The 23,283-nt window shown below is 52.8% G+C and overlaps 1 protein-coding gene across 7 annotated transcripts in view; it reads right to left on the bottom strand.

Moving 5' to 3' along the window:
• LOC137380312 (6-phosphofructo-2-kinase/fructose-2,6-bisphosphatase 4-like) overlaps positions 1-23,283 on the bottom strand; it is a 447,018-nt gene that overhangs the window by 331,828 nt on the left and 91,907 nt on the right. Inside the window, exon 1 of one of the 7 annotated variants that reach the window (XM_068052237.1) lies at positions 708-787. The exons of the other annotated variants lie outside the window; for them this stretch is intronic. The gene's annotated coding sequence lies outside the window, so the exon portion shown is untranslated. Of the gene's footprint in view, positions 1-707; positions 788-23,283 lie in introns of those variants that run through there. 7 annotated transcript variants of the gene reach the window in all.

Here is a 23,283-nt window from a genome sequence, read left to right as displayed (position 1 = left end):
CACTTCATCAGGTACTGTCTCTCCAACAGTGCGGCTCTTCCTCAGTACTGTCTCTCCAACAGTGCGGCTCTTCCTCAGTACTTCACCACCACCTCCCCCCCACTCCCCAGCTTTCTCAGTACTGACCCTCTGACAGTGCAGCACTACATCAGTACTGCACTGGAGTGTCGGCCCAGATTATGCACTTAAGTCTCTGAAGTGGGACTTGACCCAAGACCTTCTGACTCAGAGGGAGGAGTGCTACCCACTGAGCCATGGCTAACGCATTGTACTTGAAGTACTTTGAGATTTTCCTGGGGGAAATAATAAGGCATTATATAATGCAACTCTCTTTATTTCAGCTTTTACAAGATAATCCTGAAAATGAGAGTAGTCCGAGTTGTCTGCTTTCAGCTCATAAATAACTGCCAGCAACTGTCTTTTGGAAAGCTAAATTTAGCTCCCAAAAGATCACAGCTCAAATGCCAAAACATGTCTCTACTTTGCAAACATTTCCAATTCTCCCCCTTGGCTTTTGCTGTTCCTCAGATAAGAAACACTGGGATCAACTGCAATCCCTGTCAAAACTTCCAAACACAATACCACATTTGAAACTAACTTGGTAAGAAACAGCTAAACAACTGTTTGAAAACCTAGGTGCAAATTAAAAAGGTAATTTTTCTCCATTGTTTTGGCAGCCCTGCAACCAGTGCTTGCCTTGTACTTACAGAGGGATGTTCAGCAGAACAGGTCTGTCCTCCAGTAAACAGAGGCTGCACATGTGCAATGTCCCATAGAGCAGGTAACAGGCTGCATTCTTCCCAGACTCGACACTAAATCTCCCTCGGCTATTCCCAATTTTAAATTTAGCCTGCTGCCACTGTCAGATTGCAGAGATCATTTCCTTCTGATTACAGAACAAGGAGAGATCACTAGCTTATCCCATCAGGGTAGGGCCATGTAATGAAAAATTACACCAATAGATCCAGCCTATTTATTTATAGTTTATAACGAAGGAATTAATGAGGGTACAACAGTTTCAAAGGTTATCACTGTGGTGATAATGAGATTAACATTTAACTTGAGCACAAAGGAACACCATACACTCAGCTGTAACACTTAATATTTAATTATTCACAAAACTTTAACTATCCACAAAAAAAAGAGCACAATTAAGGCTAAAAGATTTCACTAGTCCCTTATTTAAAAATTCTGAATATATGCATATGAAGCAAAAATTTACAAACAGCAAAATACTTGCAATACTAGTGCCCGATCACATAGGATCATCCAAATTACAGCACCAAAGGAGACCATTCAGCCCATTATGCCTGTGCTAGCTCAACTAAAACTGTCTGATCTTATCCCATTTTCCAACACTTTCCATACGCTTCTTGTCAAGTACCTAACCAATATCGGTAAATTGCATTATTGTCTCCACTTCAATATGTGCTTGTGGTAAAGCATTCCATGTTCTCTTAACCTCCCGTTTGGAACAGATACTTCGAACATTCCCCTTCATTGAGTTTATGTCCCTTATTACCAAGATACCAAGCTGTGGAAATATTTTTCACTATTTACCCTCTCAAATGAGCAATTTTAAAAACTTCTACATCTGTCCATAAGAGCCTGCATTTATAGAGCTCTTTCGACATAAAAAGGCCCAAGGTTCGTCACAGAGGCATGAGGCACAATCAATGCTGAGCCAAAGGAGGAGGTATTACAAAGGATAACCAAACACTTGGTCAAAGAACTGGGTTTATAAGAGGTCATAAAGAAACAGTGGTGGAGAAGCAGAGAGGAAATTCCAAAATGGGGGGCCCAACCGGTTGAAGGCACAGCTGTCAATGGTGAAGAAGAGATAAGGGGCGTCAGATAGGCTAGTCAGATAAACAGAGTTTGGAGGATCGGATTGTGATGTTGGAAATTACAGAGATAGGAAAGGGTGAGACCATGGAAGGATTTAAACATGAGAATTTTAAATGAGGGTGACCCTGAGCCAGTGTAGGACAAGGTAAGGGGTGAACAGGACTTAGTGTGGGTAGAATACAGGCAGTAGGGTTTAGGATGAGCTCAAGTTTACAGATAGTGGAATTTGGGCAACTGGTCAGAACAGTATTGGAATAATCAAGTCTGCAGAAGATAGAAGCATGTAGCAATTAGACTGAGGTACAGCTATAGGTAGACAGTGCTACAGAAATGGAAGTTGGCAATCACTGAGGGAGAAGATTTGGAGTTGGAACTTAAGCTCAGGGATTGTGAACAGTTTGGCAGTGGTTAGGGAAAGGTAACAGAAAAAGAAAATACCCTGTAAATTATGAACAAGGAGAAACGATTTGCTGTTAAAGGAAGATCAGTAACCAGAGGATGCCAGATGCCACTTTCCCAGACCTCCTGCATATTTCCAGCATTTTCTGTTCTGATTTCCAGCATCTAGAGTATTTTGCTTTTAGTCCTATTAACAAAGAAACATAGAAGCATAGAAAATAGGGGCAGGAGTAGGCCATTCGGCCCTGGTCCGCCATTCATTATGATCAGGGCTGATCATCCAACTCAGTAACCTGTTCCCGCTTTCGCCCCATATCCTTTGATCCCTTTAGACCCAAGAGCGATATCTAACTCCTTTTTGAAAACATGCAATATTTTGGCCTCAACTGCTTTCTGTGGTAGCGAATTCCACAGGCTCACCACTCTCTGGGTGAAGAAATTTCTCATCTCAGTCCTGAAAGGTTTACCCTGTATCCTTAGACTATGATCCCTGGTTCTGGACTCCCCCACCATCGGGAACATCCTTCCTGCATCTACCCTGTCAAGTCCTGTTAAAATTTATAGGTTTCCATGAGATCCCCCTTCACTCTTCTGAACTCCAGCGAATATAATCCTAACTGACTCAATCGCTCCTCGTACGTCAGTCCCGCCATCCCAGGAATCAGTCTGGTAAACCTTCGCTGCACTCCCTCTATAGTAAGAACATCCTTCCTCAGATAAGGAGACCAAAACTGCACACAATATTCCAGCTATGGCCTCACCAAGGCCCTGTATAATTGCAGCAAGACATCTCTGCTCCTGTACTCGAATCCTCTCACTATGAAGGCAAACATACCATTTGCCTTTTTTACCGCCTGTTGCACCTGCATGCTTACCTTCAGCAACTGGTGTAAGAGAACACCCAGTTCTCGCAGTTTATAGGCATTTAGATAATAATCTGCCTTCCTGTTTTTGCTATCAAAGTGGATAACCTCACATTTATCCACATTATACTGCATCTGCCATGCATTCGCCCACTCACTCAACTTGTCCAAATCACCCTGAAGCCTCTGCATCCTCCTCACAACTCACCCTCCCACCCAGTTTTGTGTCATCTGCAAATTTGGAGATATTACACTTAGTTCCCTCATCTAAATCATTAACGTATATTGTGAATAGCTGGGGTCCTAGCACCGATCCCTGCGGTACCCCACTAGTCACTGCCTGCCATTCGGAAAAAGACCCATTTATCCCTACTTGTTGTTTCCTGTCTGCCAACTAATTTTCTATCGATCGCAATACACTATCCCCAATCCCATGCGCTTTAATTTTACTGGCTAATCTCTTATGTGGGACTTTGTCAAAAGCCTTCTGAAAGTCCAAATAAACCACATCTACTGGCTCCCCTTCATTAACTCTACTAGTTACATCCTCGAAGAATTCTAGTAGATTTGTCAAGCATGATTTCCCTTTCGTAAATCCATGCTGACTCTGTCCGATTCTACCACTGTTCTCCAAGTGCTCTGCTATAAAATCTTTGATAATGGACTCGAGAATTTCCCCCACTACCGACGTCAGGCTGACTGGTCTTTAACTGCCTGCTTTCTTTCCACCCCCCCTTTTTAAATAGTGGGGTTACATTAGCTACCCTCCAATCTGTAGGAACTGTTCCAAAGTCTATAGAATCTTGGAAGATGACCACCAATGCATCCATTATTTTTAGGGCCACTTCCTTAAGTATTCTGGGATGCATACCATCAGGCCCTGGGGATTTATCAGCCTTCAATCCCATCAATTTCCCCAACACCATTTCTCTACTAATACTGATTTCTTTCAGTTCCTCCCTTTCACTAAACCCTGTGTTCCCCATCATTTCTGGTATGTTATTTGTGTCCTCCTTTGTGAAGACAGAACCAAAGTATGCATTTAGTTGGTCAGCCATTTCTTTGTTCCCCCATAATAAATTCCCCTGTTTCTGACTGTAAGGGACCTACATTTGTCTTTACCAATCTTTTTCTCTTCACATACCTATCGAAACTTTTACAGTCAGTTTTTATGTTCCCCTCAAGCTTGCTCTCGCACTCTATTTTCCCCTTCTTAATCAAACCCTTGGTCCTCCTTTGCTGAATTCTAAACTGCTCCCAATCCTCAGGTCTGTTTTTTCTGGCGAATTTGTATGCCTCTTCCTTGGATCTAATGCTATCTCTAATTTCCCTTGTAAGCCATGGTTTGGCCACCTTTCCCGTTTCACTTTTGCGCCAGACAGGGATAAACAATTGTTGCAGTTCATCCATGCACTCTATAAATGTTTGCCATTGCCTATCCACCGTCATCCCTTTAAGTAACGTTTCCCAATCCGTCATAGCCAACTCGCGCCTCATACCTTCGTAGCTTCCTTTATTAAGATTCAGGACCCTAGTCTCAGAATCAACTACGTCACTCTCCAGCTTGATGAAGAATTCTATCATATTATGGTCGCTCATCCCCAAGGGGTCTCACACCACTAGACTGTCAATTATTCCTCTCTCATTACACAATACCCAGTCTAGGATGGCCTGTTCTCTAGCTGGTTCCTCAACGTATTGGTCCTGAAAACCATCCCGTATACACTCCAAGAATTCCTCCTCTACGGTATTGTGACTAATTTGATTTGCCCAATCTATATGCAGATTAAAGTCATCCATAATTACAAATGTTCCTTTATCGCATGCATCGCTAATTTCCTGTTTAATGTCATTCCCAACATCACCACTACAGTTTGGGGGTCTATATACAACCCCCACTAACGTTTTTTGCCCCTAGAGTTTCTCAGCTCTACCCATACAGATTCCACATCGTCAGAGCTAATATCCTTCCTCACTATTGTGTTAATTTCCTCTTGAACCAGCAATGCAACACCACCTCCTTTTGCTTTTTGTCTATCCTTCCTAAATACTGAATACCCCTGGATGTTCATTTCCCATCCCTGGTCACCCTGCAGTCACGTCTCCGTAATCCCGACTATATCATACCCGTTTACATCTATTTGCATGATTAATTCATCCACTTTATTGCGAATGTGTATCACAAACCATCCCTACTCAACAATACATTTTTTTCTGTCTAATTAGAAAGCAGAATTGTATTGATAAATGATAAAGATAAAGAGGTCATTTAATAGTAAACAGGTTACATTTCAAAGCTCTTCATCCTCACCCCACCCAATTCGGAGTACAGTTGTTAAATAAACTTGACAATTGCACTGTGACATGCTAGTGGAGCTACTTCAAGTTTTACAAACTTAATTTTGTTGAGTTGAGAAGACCATCAGTTTGTCTAGGCTTTCCAGTTAGATAACTGCATCATTTCTAACATTTATTAATACCCTCAAACCTGTCAAACAGAAATTTGACTATTTCCTTTGGAAACTTTTGAAGTTTTCTTTTCCTCCGGTCAATCTGTTCCATATATTGATTACTCTTTTCCTTACCTTGAAAACCACAGCCCTGTCATAGGAACATAGGAGCAGGAGTAGACCATTTAGCCTGTTGAGCCTGCTCCGACATTCAAACAGATCATGTCTGGGGAAGTTCTATCACCTCTCACACACTGGATAAGCTCACCAACTGATGAACATTCTTACCACAAAGCACCAGCTCCCTCTATCACCATCTTTTCTTCATTTTAATACTACAGTCAGGACTCCTCTCCTCTGAACTTCCTGTTTTCTTCTTTCTAAGCTCCAAATATGCTTTCTTACACTATTCCTTTTCATTTTGATGGAATCCCATAAATGAATTTAAAAAAATCAAGATTCATCGCGTGCCTCCGACACTCTCTCAACTTCCAGTGGAACTAAATGCATTGTGCCCCAATGAAGGGAACTGCACATGTAAGATTTTCACATGTATATTCACCTTAAATCATGAATGTGACTTGAAAAGTACTGCAAATGTGAATCCCACCTTTTCCAAACCAGCCACAGACCTTCCACAATGTCAGCCAAGCAAAGCCAGTGGCAGTAGCATCGGGGCGTTTAAACAACAGAGCTGTGGCCAATGGTGAATCTGCTGTGAGGTAACTTGTGTATGGGAGCATTAGTATCCATTTCCTCCTATAATTAGATTTTTGAAGCTTTCGAGCTTGCTAGCACATAAACACTACCATTTGATCTGCCTGGTTTCTCTCCGATGCTTGGTGACATATTGTGTTATGAGCCTTGGCCCATCATCCAGATTTACCAATATACGTGCCAGATTTTGTACAATTATACAAAATACAACAACTTGTATTTATATAGTGCCTTTAACATAATAAAACATCCCAAGGTGCTTTACAGGAGCATTATAAAACAAAATATGACATGAAGCCGCAAAAGGAGATAATAGGGCAGATGACCAGAGCTTGGTCAAAGAGGTAGGTTTTAAGGAGTGTCTTAAAGGAGGAGAACGAGGTGGAGAGGTGGAGGGAGAGTAATCCAGAGTTTAGGGCCTAGGCAACCAAAGGCACGGCCGCCAATGGTGGAGCAATTAAAATCAGGGATGCTCAAGAGGCCAAAATTAGATAAGTGTAGCTATCTGAGGGTTGTGGGACTGGAGGAAATTACAGAGATAGGGAGGGGGTGAGGCCATGAAGGGATTTGAAAACAAGGATGAGAATTTTAAAAGCAAGATGTCACTTAAACCAGGAACCAACTTAGGTCAATAGCAATGATGCCTTAAAGAAAAACCAGGCACAAATGAAAAGCACATATCCGACTATCGGTTCTATCGCGCTCTTCCATTTCTGTGTTTCTGGTAGGTGCCACCATTCAGTTTTCATTTTGTATTAGCATGAGTTCCACTTTCCTTTTCAATGCAAAGTCTTTGGTTTGCCATAAGCACCCCTCCATAGACAGCTTCAAATGATTCCCACTTGTAATTTGACAGTTCTCAGTTCTTTCAGATTTGCTTTAAATGATCAAATTTACAGTACACATGCTGATCAGCTGCACTCCCTGCTCTGTTTAATGAATCTGGGAGACCACATACCAATTTTTCCTATGTGATGGAATATAAGAGGATTGTTCAGAGTTCGGTTTGAGGCTGTCACTTATTAGTGACACCAGCATTGTTTTCAATTTGTCGAGTGACATTATATTTTTTAATACTGGCTGCTGCTGCAGTACCTTTACAATCTTAAGAGCACTCATCAATTTTAATATATAATTAGGAAACTTCACTCAGAAAGCAAAGAAAATAGAACCATAAAACAAAATCGTAAAACATGAATACAACAGCAAAATGTTGCAGTTCAGATACAAGCTATTTCGCCCATAGAGTCTGTACCAGTTTTTCCTCCACATAAGGCACCTCATCGAATCCCACTTTTCTGCTTCCCTTTAATTCTCTGTGATTTTCATAAATTTTTACCCTTTCATTACTGTATCATTCGCCCATGAAAACAACTCATAGCTTCACTGATGGCTTAATGTTTGTTTGTGACACTCAGTCATACAGACTAGGCGGTTCAACACCTTGGCTGCACCGAATTCACTGAACTCATCTGGATGTTAGTTGGATGTTACAATGTGCACCAGTATTCTTAAACCAGGTAAAATCAGCAGGGTTCCTGATCCAGGGTTGCTTACCAGTGCCTCTTGGTGAAAAAAGCATGTGCGGATTTTAGGATAACTCAGCTCTGATGGCCTCACATGCACATACTGCCAATGCTTACTATTTTGGCCCACACATGAAGAATAGTCACTTGGTTGAGGGGCGGAAGGCTGAAAATATCCATGGAGCTATTCCCCAATAGGAAGCAATACATCCAGGAGAGAGGAGAGGGGAAAGAAACACTACAAAGATGGCTGCTGTGGAAACTGGAAATGGACTTCTCAAGTTCAGGTGAAGGAATAATGTTGACACAGATGTAGAAAATTTTAGAAACCGGCAAAGGATGATTTAAAAAAAAGGGAGAATTTAGAATGAGAGTAAACTAGCAAGAAATATAAAGAGAGAGTAAGAGCTTCCACAAGTATATGAAAAGGAAGACAGTAGCTAAAGCAAGCATTGGTCCCTTCGAGGATGAGACTGAGGAATTAATAATGGGAAACAAGGAAATGGCAGAGACTTTGAACTAGTATTTTGTATCTATCTTTATTTATTTTTTATTTATTTAGAGATACAGCACTGAAACTGGCCCTTTGGCCCACCGAGTCTGTGCCGACCAACAACCACCCATTTATACTAATCCTACATTAATCCCATATTCCCTACTACATCCCCACCATTCTCCTACCACCTACCTACACTAGCGGCAATTTACAACAGCCAATTTACCTATCAACCTGCAAGTCTTTGGCTGTGGGAGGAAACCGGAGCACCCGGCGGCAACCCACGCAGTCACAGGGAGAACTTGCAAACTCCACACAGGTAGCACCCAGAACCGAACCCGGGTCGTTGGAGCTGTGAGGCTGCGGTGCTAACCACTGCGCCGCCCTCATGGAAAACACAAAAAAAATCCCAAGAATGGTAGAAAATCAAGGGGCAAAAGGGAGGGAGGAATTTTAAACAATCACTATCACTAGAGAAAAACTACTAGGAAAACTAATGGGACAAAAGGGTGACAAGTCCCCTGGACCTGATGGCCTGCATCCGAGGATCTTAAAAGAAGTGGCTGCAAAGATAGTGGATGCATTGGTTGTAATCTTCCAAAATCCTCTAGATTCTGCAACGGTCCCAGTGTATTGGAAAACCACAAAAAGGAGGGAGACAGAAAGCAGGAAACTATAGGTCATTTAGCTGAACATTGGGAAAATGCTGGAATCCATTATTGAGGTGGTAGCAGGTCATTTAGAAAATCATAATACAATCAGGCAGTGTCAACATGGTTTTGTGAAAGGTTAGTCGTGCTTGACAAATTTATTAGAGTTACATACAAACATAAGAGCGTACAAACTAGGAGAAGTAGGCCATTCGGCCCCTCTACACTGCTCCGCCATTCAATAAGATCATGGCTGATCTGTTTGTGTCTCGAATTCCACACTCCCACCTACCCCGATAATCTTTGATTCCCTTGCCCAAGAATCTATCGACCTCCACCTTAAAAATATTCAATGACCCTGCCTCCACCACCTTCTGAGGCAAAGTTCCAAAGTCGCACAACCCTCAGAGAAAAATTCTCTCATCTCTGCCCAAAATGGGCGCCCCTAATTTTAAAAGTGTCTCCTAGTTCTGGACTCACCCACAAGAGAAAACATCCTTGCCACATCCAACTTGTCAAGACCATTCAGGATCTTATAAACTTCAATCAAGTCTCCCCTTACTCTTCTAAACTCCAGTGAAAACAAGCCCAATCTGTCCAACCTTTCCTCTCAAGACAACCCGCTCATTCCAGGTATCAATCTAGTAAGCCTCCTCTCAACCACTTCCAATGCGTTTACATCTTTCCTTAAATAAGGAGACCAAAACTGCACACAATATTTAAGATGTGGTTTCACCAATGCCCTGTATAACTGAAGCATAACATCCTTACTCTTATTTTGGGCGGCACAGTGGCGCAGTGGTTAGCACCGCAGCCTCACAGCTCCAGGGACCCGGGTTCAATTCTGGGTACTGCCTGTGCGGAGCTTGCAAGCTCTCCCTGTGACCGGTGATAGGTAAATTGGCCATTGTAAATTGCCCCTAGTGTAGGTAGGTGGTAGGGAATATGGGATTACTGTAGGGTTAGTATAAATGGATGGTTCTTGGTCGGCACAGACTCGGTGGGCCGAAGGGCCTGTTTCAGTGCTGCATCGCTAAATAAATAAATAAAATAAAATAAATAAATAAAATAAATTTTCAATTCCTCTCAAAATAAAGGACAGCATTCCAGTTCTTTGAGGAAGTAACAAGCAGGGTGGATAAAGGGGAACCAGTAGATGTAGTATACTTGGATTTCCAAAAGGTGCCACATAAAAAGGTTACTGCCCAAGACAAGAACTCATGGTGTTGGGGGTAACATGGATAGAGGACTGGTTAACAAACAGTAATAAATGAGGCATTTTCAGGTTGGCAAACTAAAACTAGTGGAGTGCCAAAGGGATCAGTGCTGGAGCCTCAACTATTTACAATCTATATTAATGACTTGGATGAAGGGACCAAGTGTATTGTAGCCAAATTTGGTGATGATACAAAGATAGCTAGGAAAGCAAGTTGTGAGGGGGACAAAGTCCGCAAAGGGTTATTGATAGGTTATGTGACTGGGCATAAATTTAGAAGATGGAGCATAATGTGGGAAAATGTGAGATTGTCCACTTCGGTGAGAATAGAAAAGCAGATTATTTAAATGGAGAGAACCTATAGAATGCTGTGGTACAGAGGGATCTGGGTGACCTCTTATATGAATCACAAAATGTTAGCATGCAGATTTTTCTTTTATTAGTTTCTGGGATGTAGGTGTCACTGGCTAGGACTGCATTTATCATCCATCCCTAACTGCCCTCGAGAAGGTGGTGAAGAGCTGCCTTCTGAAACCGCTGCAGTCCTTGGGGTGTAGATACACCAACAATGCTGTTAGGAAGGGAGTTCCAGGATTTTGAACTAGTTCCAAGTGAGAATGGTGTGCAGCTTGGCGGGGAACTTGAAGGTGGTGTTCCCATGCATCTGCTGCGCTTTTCCTTCCAGGTGGTAGAGGTCGTGGGTTTGGAAGGTGCTGCCAAGGAGCGTTGGTGCATTGCTGCAGTGCATCTTGTAGATAGAACACACTGCTGCCACTGTCCATCGGTGGTGGAGGGAGTGAATGCTGAAAGTGGTGTATGGGGTGCTAATCAAGCGGGCTGCTTTGTCCTGGATGGTGTCGAGCTTCTTGAGTGTTGTTGGAGCTCCAGGCAAGTGGAGAGTATTCCATCACATTCCTGACTTGTGCCTTGTAGATGGTGGACAGGCTTTGCGGAGATAGGAGGTGAGTTACTCGCTGCAGAACTACCAGCAGCAAGTAATTCGGAAGGCAAGTGGAATGTTGGCTTCCATTGCAAGGGGGATGGAGCACAAAAGTACAGGAATCTTGCTACAGCTGTACTGGCCATTGGTGAGACCACACCAACTGTGTACAGTTTTGGTCTCCTTATTTAAGGAGGGATATACTTACATTCGAGGCAGTTCAGAAAAGGTTCACGAAGCTGATTCCTGGGATGAAGGGAATGTCTTATGAGGAAAGGTTGAGTAGGTTGGGCCTATACTCATTGGAGTTCAGAAGAATGAGAAGTGATCTTATTGAAACATAAAAAAATTTGAGGGGGCTTGACAGGGGAGATGCTGAAAGGATGTTTCATTGAAAGGAGACCGCGTTGAAAAGAGCGGGGAGAGGCCGCATCGAAAAGAGCGGGGAGAGGCCGCATCGAAAAGAGCGGGGAGAGGCCGCATCGAAAAGAGCGGGGAGAGGCCGCATCGAAAAGAGCGGGGAGAGGCCGCATCGAAAAGAGCGGGGAGAGGCCGCATCGAAAAGAGCGGGGAGAGGCCGCATCGAAAAGAGCGGGGAGAGGCCGCATCGAAAAGAGCGGGGAGAGGCCGCATCGAAAAGAGCGTGGAGAGGCCGCATCGAAAACAGCGGGGAGAGGCCGCATCGAAAAGAGCGGGGACAGGCCGCATCGAAAAGAGCGGGGAGAGGCCGCATCGAAAAGAGCGGGGACAGGCCGCATCGAAAAGAGCGGGGACAGGCCGCATCGAAAAGAGCGGGGACAGGCCGCATCGAAAAGAGCGGGGACAGGCCGCATCGAAAAGAGCGGGGACAGGCCGCATCGAAAAGAGCGGGGAGAGGCCGCATCGAAAAGAGCGGGGAGAGGCCGCATCGAAAAGAGCGGGCAGAGGCTTCACTGAAAAGAGCGGGGAGAGGCCGCATTGAAAAAAGCGGGGAGAGGCTTCACTGAAAAGAGCGGGGAGAGGCCGCATTGAAAAAAGCGGGGAGAGGCTTCACTGAAAAGAGCGGGGAGAGGCCGCATCGAAAAGAGCGGGGAGAGGCCGCATCGAAAAGAGCAGGTTCAGGCCGCATCGAAAAGAGCGGGGACAGGCCGCATCGAAAAGAGCGGGGACAGGCCGCATCGAAAAGAGCGGGGAGAGGCCGCATCGAAAAGAGCGGGCAGAGGCTTCAATGAAAAGAGCGCCGGGTTCTGGGACAGGCCACATCGAAAAGAGTGGGGAGAGGCCTCCTCGAAAAGAGCGGGCAGAGGCCTCCTCGAAAAGAACGGGGAGAGGCCGCATCGAAAAGAGCGGTCAGAGGCCTCCTCGAAAAGAGCGGGGAGAGGCCGCATCGAAAAGAGCGGGCAGAGGCCTCCTCGAAAAGAGCGGGGAGAGGCCGCATCGAAAAGAGCGGGGACAGGCCGCATCGAAAAGAGCGGGGACAGGCCGCATCGAAAAGAGCGGGGACAGGCCGCATCGAAAAGAGCGGGGACAGGCCGCATCGAAAAGAGCGGGGAGAGGCCGCATCGAAAAGAGCGGGCAGAGGCCCCATCGAAAAGAGCGGGGAGAGGACGCATCGAAAAGAGCGGGGAGAGGACGCATCGAAAAGAGCGGGGAGAGGACGCATCGAAAAGAGCGGGGAGAGGCCGCATCGAAAAGAGCGGGGAGAGGCCGCCTCGAAAAGAGCGGGGAGAGGCCGCATCGAAAAGAGCGGGGAGAGGCCTCCTCGAAAAGAGCGGGGAGAGGCCGCCTCGAAAAGAGCGGGCAGAGGCCTCCTCGAAAAGAGCGGGGAGAGGCCGCATTGAAAAGAGTGGGGAGAGGCTGCATCGAACAGAGCGGGGAGAGGCCTCCTCGAAAAGAGCGGGCAGAGGCCTCCTCGAAAAGAGCGGGGAGAGGCCGCATTGAAAAGAGTGGGGAGAGGCTGCATCGAACAGAGCGGGGAGAGGCCTCCTCGAACAGAGCAGGCAGTGGCCGCATCGAAAAGAGCGGGGACAGGCCGCATTGAAAAGAGCGGGGAGAGGCCTCCTCGAAAAGAGTGGGCAGAGGCCGCATCGAAAAGAGCGGGCAGAGGCCGCAACGAAAAGAGCGGGCAGAGGCCGCATCGAAAAGAGCGGGGACAGGTCGCATCGAAAAGAGCGGGCAGAGGCCTCATCGAAAAGAGCGGGCAGAGGCCTCCTCGAAAAGAGCGGGGAGAGGCCGCATCGAAAAGAGCGGGGAGAGGCCTCCTCGAAAAGAGCAGGAAACCTCCTCGAAAAAAGCGGGGAGGGGCCGCATCGAAAAGAGCAGGGACGGGCCGCATCGAAAAGAGCGGGCAGAGGCCGCATCGAAAAGAGCGGGGAGAGGCCGCATCGAAAAGAGCGGGGAGAGGCCGCATCGAAAAGAGCGGGGAGAGGCCGCATCGAAAAGAGCGGGGACAGGCCGCATCGAAAAGAGCGGGGACAGGCCGCATCGAAAAGAGCGGGCAGAGGCCTCCTCGAAAAGAGCGGGGAGAGGCCGCATCGAAAAGAGCGGGGAGAGGCCGCATCGAAAAGAGCGGGGACAGGCCGCATCGAAAAGAGCGGGCAGAGGCCTCCTCGAAAAGAGCGGGAAGAGGCCGCATTGAAAAGAGTGGGGAGAGGCTGCATCGAACAGAGCGGGGAGAGGCCTCCTCGAACAGAGCGGGGTCAGGCCGCATCGAAAAGAGCGGGCAGTGGCCGAATCGAAAAGAGCGGGGACAGGCCGCATTGAAAAGAGCGGGGAGAGGCCTCCTCGAAAAGAGTGGGCAGAGGCCGCAACGAAAAGAGCGGGCAGAGGCCGCAACGAAAAGAGCGGGCAGAGGCCGCATCGAAAAGAGCGGGGACTGGTCGCATCGAAAAGAGCGGGCAGAGGCCTCCTCGAAAAGAGCGGGGAGAGGCCGCATCGAAAAGAGCGGGCAGAGGCCTCCTCGAAAAGAGCGGGGAGAGGCAGCATTGAAAAGAGTGGGGAGAGGCCGCATCGAACAGAGCGGGGAGAGGCCTCCTCGAAAAGAGCGGGGACAGGCCGCATCGAAAAGAGCGGGCAGAGGCCTCCTCGAAAAGAGCGGGGAGAGGCCGCATTGAAAAGAGTGGGGAGAGGCTGCATCGAAAAGAGCGGGGAGAGGCCTCCTCGAACAGAGCGGGGTCAGGCCGCATCGAAAAGAGCGGGCAGTGGCCGCATCGAAAAGAGCGGGGACAGGCCGCATTGAAAAGAGCGGGGAGAGGCTTCCTCGAAAAGAGTGGGCAGAGGCCGCATCGAAAAGAGCGGGCAGAGGCCGCAACGAAAAGAGCGGGCAGAGGCCGCAACGAAAAGAGCGGGCAGAGGCCGCATCGAAAAGAGCGGGGACAGGTCGCATCGAAAAGAGCGGGCAGAGGTCGCATCGAAAAGAGCGGGCAGAAGCCTCCTCGAAAAGAGCGGGCAGAGGCCGCATCGAAAAGAGCGGGGAGAGGCCGCATCGAAAAGAGCGGGGAGAGGCCGCATCGAAAAGAGCGGGGAGAGGCCTCTTCGAAAAGAGCGGGGAGAGGCCGCATCGAAAAGAGCGGGGAGAGGCCGCCTTGAAAAGAGCGGGCAGAGGCTGCCTTGCAAAGAGCGGGCAGAGGCCGCATCGAAAAGAGCGGGGAGAGGCCGCATCGAAAAGAGCGGGGAGAGGCCGCATCGAAAAGAGCGGGGAGAGGCCGCATCGAAAAAAGCGGGCAGAGGCCTCATCGAAAAGAGCGGGCAGAGGCCGCATCGAAAAGAGCGGGGAGAGGCCGCATCGAAAAGAGCGGGGAGAGGCCTCTTCGAAAAGAGCGGGGAAAGGCCGCATCGAAAAGAGCGGGGAGAGGCCGCATCGAAAAGATCGGGGAGAGGCCGCATCGAAAAGAGCGGGAAGGGGTCTCCTCGAAAAGAGCGGGGAGAGGCCGCATCGAAAAGAGCGGGGAGAGGCCTCCTCGAAAAGAGCGGGGAGAGGCCGCCTTGAAAAGAGCAGGGAGAGGCCTCCTCGAAAAGAGCGGGGAGAGGCCGCATCGAAAAGAGCGGGGAGAGGCCACATCGAAAAGAGCGGGGAGAGGCCTCCTCGAAAAGAGCGGGGAGAGGCCGCCTTGAAAAGAGCGGGCAGAGGCTGCCTTGCAAAGAGCGGGCAGAGGCCGCATCGAAAAGAGCGGGGAGAGGCCGCATCGAAAAGAGCGTGGAGAGGCCGCTTCGAAAAGAGCGGGGAGAGGCCGCATCGAAAAGAGCGGGGAGGGGTCTCCTCGAAAAGAGCGGGGAGAGGCCGCCTCGAAAAGAGCGGGGAGAGGCCTCCTCGAAAAGAGCGGGGAGAGGCCGCCTTGAAAAGAGCGGGCAGAGGCTGCCTTGCAAAGAGCGGGCAGAGGCCGCATCGAAAAGAGCGGGGAGAGGCCGCATCGAAAAGAGCGTGGAGAGGCCGCATCGAAAAGAGCGTGCAGAGGCCGCTTCGAAAAGAGCGGGGAGAGGCCGCATCGAAAAGAGCGGGGAGGGGTCTCCTCGAAAAGAGCGGGGAGAGGCCGCCTCGAAAAGAGCGGGGAGAGGCCTCCTCGAAAAGAGCGGGGAGAGGCCGCCTTGAAAAGAGCGGGCAGAGGCTGCCTTGCAAATAGCGGGCAGAGGCCGCATCGAAAAGAGCGGGGAGAGGCCGCATCGAAAAGAGCGGGGAGAGGCTTCACTGAAAAGAGCGGGCAGAGGCCTCCTCGAAAAGAGCGGGCGGAGGCCTCCTCGAAAAGAGCGGGCAGAGGCCTCCTCAAAAAGAGTGGGGAGAGGCCTCCTCGAAAAGGGCGGGGAGAGGCCGCATCGAAAAGAGCGGGGACAGGCCGCATTGAAAAGAGCGGGCAGAGGCCGCATCGAAAAGAGCGGGCAGAGGCCACATCGAAAAGAGCGGGCAGAGGCCTCCTCGAAAAGAGCGGGCAGAGGCCTCCTCGAAATGAGCGGGCAGAGGCCGCATCGAAAAGAGCGGAGACAGGTCGCATCGAAAGGCCGCATCGAAAAGAGCGGGGAGGGGCCGCATCGAAAAGAGCGGGGACAGGCCCCATCGAAAAGAGCGGGCAGAGGCCTCCTCGAAAAGAGCGGGCAGCAGCCTCCTCGAAAAGAGCGGGGAGAGGCCGCATCGAAAAGAGCGGGGAGAGGCCGCATTGAAAAGAGTGGGGAGAGGCCGCATTGAAAAGAGTGGGGAGAGGCCGCATCGAACAGAGCGGGGAGAGGCCTCCTCGAAAAGAGCGGGGACAGGCCGCATCGAAAAGAGCGGGCAGAGGCCTCCTCGAAAAGAGCGGGGAGAGGCCGCATTGAAAAGAGTGGGGAGAGGCCGCATTGAAAAGAGTGGGGAGAGGCCGCATTGAAAAGAGTGGGGAGAGGCCGCATCGAACAGAGCGGGGAGAGGCCTCCTCGAACAGAGCGGGGTCAGGCTGCATCGAAAAGAGCGGGCAGTGGCCGCATCGAAAAGAGCGGGGACAGGCCGCATTGAAAAGAGCGGGGAGAGGCCTCCTCGAAAAGAGTGGGCAGAGGCCGCATCGAAAAGAGCGGGCAGAGGCCGCATCGAAAAGAGCGTGCAGAGACGCAACGAAAAGAGCGGGCAGAGGCCGCATCGAAAAGAGCGGGCAGAGGCCTCCTCGAATAGAGCGGGCAGAGGCCTCCTCGAATAGAGCGGGGAGAGGCCGCATCGAAAAGAGCGGGGAGAGGCCTCCTCGAAAAGAGCGGGGAGAGGCCTCCTCGAAAAAAGCGGGGAGAGGCCGCATCGAAAAGAGCGGGCAGAGGCCGCATCGAAAAGAGCGGGGACAGGCCGCATCGAAAAGAGCGGGGACAGGCCGCATCGAAAAGAGCGGGCAGAGGCCGCATCGAAAAGAGCGGGGACAGGCCGCATCGAAAAGAGCGGGGAGAGGCCTCCTCGAAAAGAGTGGGCAGAGGCCGCATCGAAAAGAGCGGGGAGAGGCCTCCTCGAAAAGAGCGGGGAGAGGCCGCATCGAAAAGAGCGGGGACAGGCCGCATCGAAAAGAGCGGGCAGTGGCCGCATCGAAAAGAGCGGGGACAGGCCGCATTGAAAAGAGCGGGGAGAGGCCGCATTGAAAAGAGCGGGGAGAGGCCTCTTCGAAAAGAGCGGGGAGAGGCCGCATCGAAAAGAGCGGGGAGAGGCCGCCTTGAAAAGAGCGGGCAGAGGCTGCCTTGCAAAGAGTGGGCAGAGGCCGCATCGAAAAGAGCGGGGAGAGGCCGCATCGAAATGAGCGGGGAGAGGCCGCATCGAAAAGAGCGGGCAGAGGACTCCTCGAAAAGAGCGGGCAGAGGCCGCATCGAAAAGAGCGGGGAGAGGCCGCATCGAAAAGAGCGGGGAGAGGCCTCTTCGAAAAGAGCGGGGAGAGGCCGCATCGAAAAGAGCGGGGAGAGGCCGCATCGAAAAGAGCGGGGAGAGGCCGCATCGAAAAGAGCGGGGAGAGGCCGCATCGAAAAGAGCGGGAAGGGGTCTCCTCGAAAAGAGCGGGGAGAGGCCGCATCGAAAAGAGCGGGGAGAGGCCTCCTCGAAAAGAGCGGGGAGAGGCCGCCTTGAAAAGAGCGGGGAGAGGCCTCCTCGAAAAGAGCGGGGAGAGGCCGCATCGAAAAGAGCGGGGAGAGGCCACATCGAAAAGAGCGGGGAGAGGCCTCCTCGAAAAGAGCGGGGAGAGGCCTCCTCGAAAAGAGCGGGGAGAGGCCGCCTTGAAAAGAGCGGGCAGAGGCTGCCTTGCAAAGAGCGGGGAGAGGCCGCCTTGAAAAGAGCGGGGAGAGGCCTCCTCGAAAAGAGCGGGAGAGCCGCATCGAAAAGAGCGGGGAGAGGCCTCATCGAAAAGAGCGGGGAGAGGCCTCCTCGAAAAGAGCGGGGAGAGGCCTCCTCGAAAAGAGCGGGGAGAGGCCTCCTCGAAAAGAGCGGGCAGAGGCCGCATCGAAAAGAGCGGGGAGAGGCCGCATCGAAAAGAGCGTGGAGAGGCTGCATCGAAAAGAGCGTGCAGAGGCCGCTTTGAAAAGAGCGGGGAGAGGCCGCATCGAAAAGAGCGGGGAGGGGTCTCCTCGAAAAGAGCGGGGAGAGGCCGCATCGAAAAGAGCGGGGAGAGGCCTCCTAGAAAAGAGCGGGGAGAGGCCGCCGTGAAAAGAGCGGGCAGAGGCTGCCTTGCAAAGAGCGGGCAGAGGCCGCATCGAAAAGAGCGGGGAGAGGCCGCATCGAAAAGAGCGGGGAGAGGCTTCACTGAAAAGAGCGGGCAGAGGCCTCCTCGAAAAGAGCGGGCGGAGGCCTCCTCGAAAAGAGCGGGCAGAGGCCTCCTCGAAAAGAGTGGGGAGAGGCCTCCTCGAAAAGGGCGGGGAGAGGCCTCCTCGAAAAGGGCGGGCATAGGCCGCATCGAAAAGAGCGGGGACAGGCCGCATTGAAAAGAGCGGGCAGAGGCCGCATCGAAAAGAGCGGGCAGAGGCCACATCGAAAAGAGCGGGCAGAGGCCTCCTCGAAATGAGCGGGCAGAGGCCGCATCGAAAAGAGCGGAGACAGGTCGCATCGAAAGGCCGCATCGAAAAGAGCGGGGAGGGGCCGCATCGAAAAGAGCGGGGACAGGCCCCATCGAAAAGAGCGGGCAGAGGCCTCCTCGAAAAGAGCGGGCAGCAGCCTCCTCGAAAAGAGCGGGGAGAGGCCGCATCGAAAAGAGCGGGGAGAGGCCGCATTGAAAAGAGTGGGGAGAGGCCGCATCGAACAGAGCGGGGAGAGGCCTCCTCGAAAAGAGCGGGGACAGGCCGCATCGAAAAGAGCGGGCAGAGGCCTCCTCGAAAAGAGCGGGGAGAGGCCGCATTGAAAAGAGTGGGGAGAGGCCGCATCGAACAGAGCGGGGAGAGGCCTCCTCGAACAGAGCGGGGTCAGGCCGCATCGAAAAGAGCGGGCAGTGGCCGCATCGAAAAGAGCGGGGACAGGCCGCATCGAAAAGAGCGGGGACAGGCCGCATCGAAAAGAGTGGGCAGAGGCCGCATCGAAAAGAGCGGGCAGAGGCCGCATCGAAAAGAGCGTGCAGAGACGCAACGAAAAGAGCGGGCAGAGGCCGCATCGAAAAGAGCGGGGAGAGGCCTCCTCGAAAAGAGCGGGGAGAGGCCTCCTCGAAAAAAGCGGGGAGAGGCCGCATCGAAAAGAGCGGGCAGAGGCCGCATCGAAAAGAGCGGGGAGAGGCCTCCTCGAAAAGAGCGGGGAGAGGCCTCCTCGAAAAGAGCGGGGAGAGGCCTCCTCGAAAAGAGCGGGGAGAGGCCGCATCGAAAAGAGCGGGGACAGGCCGCATCGAAAAGAGCGGGGACAGGCCGCATCGAAAAGAGCGGGCAGAGGCCGCATCGAAAAGAGCGGGGACAGGCCACATTGAAAAGAGCGGGGAGAGGCCTCCTCGAAAAGAGTGGGCAGAGGCCGCATCGAAAAGAGCGGGGAGAGGCCTCCTCGAAAAGAGCGGGGAGAGGCCGCATCGAAAAGAGCGGGGACAGGCCGCATCGAAAAGAGCGGGGACAGGCCGCATCGAAAAGAGCGGGCAGTGGCCGCATCGAAAAGAGCGGGGACAGGCCGCATTGAAAAGAGCGGGGAGAGGCCTCCTCGAAAAGAGTGGGCAGAGGCCGCATCGAAAAGAGCGGGCAGAGGCCGCATCGAAAAGAGCGTGCAGAGACGCAACGAAAAGAGCGGGCAGAGGCCGCATCGAAAAGAGCGGGCAGAGGCCTCCTCGAATAGAGCGGGGAGAGGCCGCATCGAAAAGAGCGGGGAGAGGCCTCCTCGAAAAGAGCGGGGAGAGGCCGCATCGAAAAGAGCGGGGAGAGGCCTCCTCGAAAAGAGCGGGGAGAGGCCGCATCGAAAAGAGCGGGGACAGGCCGCATCGAAAAGAGCGGGGACATGCCGCATCGAAAAGAGCGGGCAGAGGCCTCCTCGAAAAGAGCGGTGAGAGGCCGCATCGAAAAGAGCGGGGGAGAGGCCGCATCGAAAAGAGCGGGCAAAAGGCGCATCAAAAACAGCGGGGAGAGGCCGCATCGAAAACAGCGGGCAGAGGGCGCATCGAAAAGAGCGGGCAGAGGCCTCCTCGATAAGAGCGGGGACAGGCCGCATCGAAAAGAGCGGGCAGAGGCCTCCTCGAAAAGAGCGGGCAGAGGCCGCATCGAAAAGAGCGGGGAGAGGCCGCATCGAAAAGAGCGGGGAGAGGCCGCATCGAAAAGAGCGGGGAGAGGCCGCATCGAAAAGAGCGGGGAGAGGCCGCATCGAAAAGAGCGGGGAGAGGCCGCATCGAAAAGAGCGGGGAGAGGCCTCCTCGGAAAGAGCGGGCAGAGGCCGCATCGAAAAGAGCGGGGAGAGGCCGCATCGAAAAGAGCGGGGAGAGGACGCATCGAAAAGAGCGGGGAGAGGCCGCATCGAAAAGAGCGGGGAGAGGCCGTATCGAAAAGAGCGGGGAGAGGCCGCATCGAAAAGAGCGGGGAGAGGCCTCTTCGAAAAGAGCGGGGAGAGGCCTCTTCGAAAAGAGCGGGGAGAGGCCGCATCGAAAAGAGCGGGGAGAGGCCGCCTTGAAAAGAGCGGGGAGAGGCCGCATCGAAAAGAGCGGGGAGGGGTCTCCTCGAAAAGAGCGGGGAGAGGCCGCATCGAAAAGAGCGGGGAGAGGCCTCCTCGGAAAGAGCGGGGAGAGGCCGCCTTGAAAAGTGCGGGCAGAGGCCGCCTTGCAAAGAGCGGGCAGAGGCCGCATCGAAAAGAGCGGGGAGAGGCTGCATCGAAAAGAGCGGGGAGAGGCCGCATCGAAAAGAGCGGGGAGAGGCCGCATCGAAAAGAGCGGGGAGAGGCCGCATCGAAAAGAGCGGGGACAGGCCTCCTCGAAAACAGCGGGCAGAGGCCGCATCGAATAGAGCGGGGAGAGGCCTCCTCGAAAAGAGCGGGCAGAGGCCTTCTCGAAAAGAGCGGGCAGGGGCCGCATCGAAAAGAGCGGGCAGAGGCCTCCTCGAAAAGAGCGGGGACAGGCCGCATCGAAAAGAGCGGGCAGAGGCCGCATCGAAAAGAGCGGGCAGAGGCCTCCTCGAAAAGAGCGGGGAGAGGCCGCATCGAAAAGAGCAGGCAGAGGCCGCATCGAAAAGAGCGGTGAGAGGCCGCATCGAAAAGAGCGGGGACAGGCCGCATCGAAAAGAGCGGGCAGAGGCCTCCTCGAAAAGAGCGGGCAGAGGCCGCATCGAATAGAGCGGGGAGAGGCCTCCTCGAAAAGAGCGGGGAGAGGCCTCCTCGAAAAGAGCGGGCAGAGGCCTCCTCGAAAAGAGCGGGCAGAGGCCTCCTCGAAAAGAGCGGGCAGAGGCCGCATCGAAAAGAGCGGGCGGAGACGGCATCGAAAAGAGCGGGGAGAGGCCGCATCGAAAAGAGCGGGCAGAGGCCGCATCGAAAAGAGCGGGCAGAGGCCGCATCGAAAAGAGCGGGGAGAGGCCGCATCGAAAAGAGCGGGGAGAGGCCGCATCGAAAAGAGCGGGGAGAGGCCGCATCGAAAAGAGCGGGGAGAGGCCGCATCGAAAAGAGCGGGGAGAGGCCTCTTAGAAAAGAGCCGGGAGAGGCCTCTTCGAAAAGAGCGGGGAGAGGCCGCATCGAAAAGAGCGGGGAGAGGCCGCATCGAAAAGAGCGGGGACAGGCCTCCTCGAAAAGAGCGGGCAGAGGCCTCCTCGAAAAGAGCGGGCAGGGGTCGCATCGAAAAGAGCGGGCAGAGGCCTCCTCGAAAAGAGCGGGCAGAGGCCTCCTCGAAAAGAGCGGGCAGAGGCCGCATCGAAAAGAGCGGGCAGAGGCCGCATCGAAAAGAGCGGGGAGAGGCCGCATCGAAAAGAGCGGGGAGAGGCCGCATCGAAAAGAGCGGGCAGAGGCCTCCTCGAAAAGAGCGGGCAGAGGCCGCATCGAAAAGAGCGGGGAGAGGCCTCTTCGAAAAGAGCGGGGAGAGGCCGCATCGAAAAGAGCGGGGAGAGGCCGCATCGAAAAGAGCGGGGAGAGGCCGCATCGAAAAGAGCGGGGAGAGGCCGCATCGAAAAGAGCGGGGAGAGGCCGCATCGAAAAGAGCGGGGAGAGGCCGCATCGAAAAGAGCGGGGAGGGCTCTCCTCGAAAAGAGCGGGGAGAGGCCGCATCGAAAAGAGCGGGGAGAGGCCTCCTCGAAAAGAGCGGGGAGAGGCCGCCTTGAAAAGAGCAGGGAGAGGCCTCCTCGAAAAGAGCGGGGAGAGGCCGCATCGAAAAGAGCGGGGAGAGGCCGCATCGAAAAGAGTGGGGAGAGGCCTCCTCGAAAAGAGCGGGCAGAGGCTGCCCTGCAAAGAGCGGGCAGAGGCCGCATCGAAAAGAGCGGGGAGAGGCCGCATCGAAAAGAGCGGGCAGAGGCCGCATCGAAAAGAGCGGGCAGAGGCCGCATCGAAAAGAGCGTGCAGAGGCCGCATCGAAAAGAGCGGGGAGAGGCTTCACTGAAAAGAGCGGGCGGAGGCCTCCTCGAAAAGAGCGGGCGGAGGCCTTCTCGAAAAGAGCGGGCAGAGGCCTCCTCAAAAAGAGTGGGGAGAGGACTCCTCGAAAAGGGCGGGGAGAGGCCGCATCGAAAAGAGCGGGCATAGGCCGCATCGAAAAGAGCGGGGACAGGCCGCATTGAAAAGAGCGGGCAGAGGCCGCATCGAAAAGAGCGGGCAGAGGCCACATCGAAAAGAGCGGGCAGAGGCCACATCGAAAAGAGCGGAGACAGGTCGCATCGAAAGGCCGCATCAAAAAGAGCGGGGAGGGGCCGCATCGAAAAGAGCGGGGACAGGCCGCATCGAAAAGAGCGGGCAGAGGCCTCCTCGAAAAGAGCGGGCAGCGGCCTCCTCGAAAAGAGCGGGGAGAGGCCGCATCGAAAAGAGTGGGGAGAGGACGCATCGAACAGAGCGGGGAGAGGCCTCCTCGAAAAGAGCGGGGACAGGCCGCATCGAAAAGAGCGGGCAGAGGCCTCCTCGAAAAGAGCGGGGAGAAGCCGCATCGAAAAGAGTGGGGAGAGGCCGCATCGAAAAGAGCGGAGACAGGTCGCATCGAAAGGCCGCATCAAAAAGAGCGGGGAGGGGCCGCATCGAAAAGAGCGGGGACAGGCCGCATCGAAAAGAGCGGGCAGAGGCCTCCTCGAAAAGAGCGGGCAGCGGCCTCCTCGAAAAGAGCGGGGAGAGGCCGCATCGAAAAGAGTGGGGAGAGGACGCATCGAACAGAGCGGGGAG

This window comes from Heterodontus francisci, chromosome 19 (genome assembly GCF_036365525.1).
Source record: "Heterodontus francisci isolate sHetFra1 chromosome 19, sHetFra1.hap1, whole genome shotgun sequence".
NCBI classification, from domain to species: domain Eukaryota; kingdom Metazoa; phylum Chordata; class Chondrichthyes; order Heterodontiformes; family Heterodontidae; genus Heterodontus; species Heterodontus francisci.
This window is presented reverse-complemented; position numbering and strand designations above follow the sequence as displayed.